Below are 4006 nucleotides of genomic sequence, written 5' to 3'. Positions count from 1 at the left end.
GATTAACATATAATAACTGTTAAGGTAAGTTTAATGTTATGGACTTCCTTTGAAATTTTTCCTTAACTTGAACTAAACATTGTACCTTGGGTTTTGCCGGAAAATAATTTCTTGTATAATACAAGGCACACATATCATTTAAGTGTTTCGACTTTGTTACCAGTAAAGATATAACTTTCAGAAATACTCCTAATAGCTACTGTTCGCAAACTGTGGTTGTTGAGTACTGGCATGGTTACAAAGGAAGTATATCATTTATGTCAAGAATATGAAGAAGATGACTTAAAATCGTCCTTTAGGGCACTACGGCTGCAGAAGAGAATGGGTCCCAAAGTAAAAGTATTCATTTTTATCTTAATAGGACTGTTATCTTGAGATCAGAGAGCCGGAGAACGTAGGTAGGGAAGAAAATGAGTTTGACGAGTTAGTAACTTAGTCCATTATGCCAGATGGTAGACGGCATGGAAAACTTTTTTTTCCACATCGAAAAAGATTGCTATCGTGACTGAGTTATAGCTGAACCTTTTTATTACAGATTCTGTTCATCTGCCAAAGAGATTAGCCATTTGTCTGTATTTTCTAGAGCTTTTCTGTATGTTTGAGAGGAGGTCGTTTGTTTGTAGTAAAGGTCTATGACTTTGCCTAGAGGCTAATTGACCTATAACTTGATGGATTCGCTGCAGGTTTGCATTCATTTTAAAACATTAAAACGGTGGCAACTTTCCAAGAAGTGGAAATGTAGCTTGGCAGATAGCGAACAGCACCAAGAGTTGAAGGAGAAGCGAGATGAACTGTTCTCTAGTATTATTCCTTTGGTGATGTATTCTTGATTCTTATCAAGGCAACACTGATTTCAGTGGACGTAATGTTGTTGCTAAGGCTCCTTGAGTCATAATGGTCTGAGTTGAACGTGCGATGAATATTTGCTGAGATAAAATATAGATGTAATGTGATGCAGATATTTACATGGTTACTCCAGTTCTTATAAAAGGATGGCAAACTTAAGTTAGAAGATTTTCAAGACACCAACGTTGTTCTTATCAATAGTTTTATACCGTGTTCGTTGCTGGGAGTAAAAAAAATATATATATGTCAAGCCAAATTTGTTTTTTCTTCCAGAAAAAGAAGCAAAACTTGGATATTGAGTCTTCTTGATGGGCGTACAAAAATAGCAGAATTTTTGGAGTTAGTATAGAGTCTGCGAAGCCTTCGCCTGTTTATATTTTATTTTTACCTTTGGCGTATTTTACACGCCATTTTTATAGGAACCACGCTTCAGTTGCATTTATTACTGTGTTTGCGTAGTTAACTATATCTTATTGACATAACTGTATAGAAAAGTGCTATGTTGAATGAGTTTTTACGATTGACCGTCACATTATAACGCCCCCACGGCTGAAAGAGCGAGTATGTTTGGTATGACGGGATTCGAATCCGCGACCACAGATTGCGAGTCGAGCGCCCTAACCACCTGGCAATCTTTATATCTTACTTTCTCAAGTAACAACGTGTAACGAAATACTCATACTCATATAAGCCCGATAATCAAAACTCTAACTAAATTAACTTAGAAGTAACTATTTCAAAGCTATAAATGTATACAATCCAAAAAATTAATTTGCTTAGCTTGACTTTCGGTTATAAAAACTTGAACATTGTTACATAACGAAGACTTACAGATTAATAATGTTTTTAAATTAAATAATTTTTGATGTTTTTTTTTTGATAAAGCAACACATAAGTGTTTGAAAACAAAATGATAACTTTACTCTTGAAAAAATCTGTGGTTGAAACTTGACCTTACAAAAGATAATTTCGTTTATAAAAAATTAAGTTCATAAGGAAAGCCTATATACAAATATGAGTAAGACACGTTTCAATATATATTTTTTAAAAATCAAAATGTTTTTTAACGTTGTAAAGTTTTCATAACAGTCAGCATTCTTTTTTAACTTAGAAGTATGAGTTGTTTTTGGAAAGAAATGTTTACTTGTTTTTTAGAATTTTCGCGTTAAGGTCCGAAAGGTCTATCTGCGCATAATTATCCCTATTTCTGCACTGATAAACTGAATGGAAGGTCACTAGCACCTGTCGCTAACTCTTCGGCTACTATTGTTTGCCCGAATAGTATGATTTGGATCACTATATCGCTCACACGGTCTCAAATTGCGGAACAAGTTTTTTTGCGATAATGGGAAACGAACCATGAACCCACGGATTCACAGTCCGGGCAAGCTAACCACTTGGGTACAGTCCGTCTTGAAATCAACCACTAAATGATAAATCAGCAAAATTAAACAGCTTAATGTAAAAGAGGGGGGAAGAACATTAACTACAGACGTCTACATTTGTTTAATACTATGAGGTTGAAGTTAAAGTTAGAGCTGAGGATAAAAAGTTAAACATTTGAGAGAACCTAGCCTTAGTTGATATGACGCCAGCCTTACATCAGCATAAATCAATCTATCCACTTTCCTCAAAACTGTATTAGTCTCCGAACAAGTGTTTATGTTAATATTTCACCTGCCTTAAATTCTGATCTCTGCGTAGGGATAGTTAATAACGCTAACTGTATACGTCTAGTCATTATAGATTCAAACAAACTTGCTGTGGATACTTATTTCTTTATTTGCTTAACCATCACTTTAAAAGTTACAAAAAAAAAACTTCCATAGAAATATACAAATTCAAAGTAAAAAAACAAACTCTTTTACAACTAAAAGATTGAATTTTATTTAAAAAAAACAGTAGAAACTACACCATTAACACACTCAATATCTTAGAAGCTTGTTTCAGGTTTTTATGAGAAAATACTCAAACTTGTTTAAGTATATGTTCTATCTGTAGAATTCAGAAATATGTTATTATATGCTTGTTCCTTACTTAAATGTATTATGCTGTATGCGTTTAACACATGTAGCATTTTCACAAGAAACAAACTATCAAACAGAAAACTCTTTGTTGTTTAGCCCAAATGTGCACAGTAGACAGGGATCGAGCCCCGAACTTTAACGTTTTGAGATCTTGAGTTTTTCACTACACGTGATCATATTTTACGTCACAAGAAATATTAACTTTCAAATTACCGACTTGTTTTTATACTGTTCACTACCGATGTGCCCACATCTATATAAATATAATAGTACTGTCTGTTGTATGTCCATGTAACTACTTCGCACGATGTGTATGGATCTTCATCAAAATTGACATAGAAGTTCATTAGGTCCATGCAGGACTTCATACAACTTTTCAGTTTTGCGTTTTGCAGTCCTTATGAGCGTTTTTTTACCACTACCTCACCTCCTGTGGATGAATCTTCACCAAATTTGATATGGAGGTTCAATGGTCCATGAGGAAATACGAACACATTTTCAGTTTTGCATTTTGCGTTTTGCGGTTTTTATGGGCGTTTTTGTATTTTTACAATTACATATAAGAGAAGCAGCTTTTCATGTGCTAAAATAACCTTTCATTAGTAATGAATTTACATAACTTCCGTCCAGGGGACGGTTACTCCAGCTAGTATTGTATTATATCGAGTGATATTACGTTTTTCCCTGTACAATACTCAGTGGTACTAACTGATCAAAAATGAGGTGAAATCATTAATTTTATATGTAAAATATGTGGCAGATCCCAGAAATAATTAATGGGATCAACTACAAAAATTATGGTATTTGAGTTTAAGTTTTTCTTTTTTGTGTAACTGATTTGTTATTAGGGATCATATAGCCAACAAAGTCATGGAACCACAACGAATATGGTTCTTAAACTGCTTATAAAAAAAAGTAGATGGGAGCCTCAGTAAATCTAGAGTTTAAAAATCAACCATTTTAAACTTCTTAATTTATAATTGACTAATAAAAAGGTAGTTAACTTTGAACGTCGAACGTGTTAATGTTTTTAGGAACGTTGAAATTAATGAAACTCAGATTGGTTGATTTTGGAATTACATAATATAAAATATGATATTATATAATATTTTAACCTCAACTTAGAAAGTAGT

This window comes from Limulus polyphemus, unplaced genomic scaffold, assembly GCF_000517525.1.
Source record: "Limulus polyphemus unplaced genomic scaffold, Limulus_polyphemus-2.1.2 Scaffold220, whole genome shotgun sequence".
Classification (NCBI taxonomy): Eukaryota; Metazoa; Arthropoda; class Merostomata; order Xiphosura; family Limulidae; genus Limulus; species Limulus polyphemus.
Note: the sequence above shows the minus strand (reverse complement) of the source record.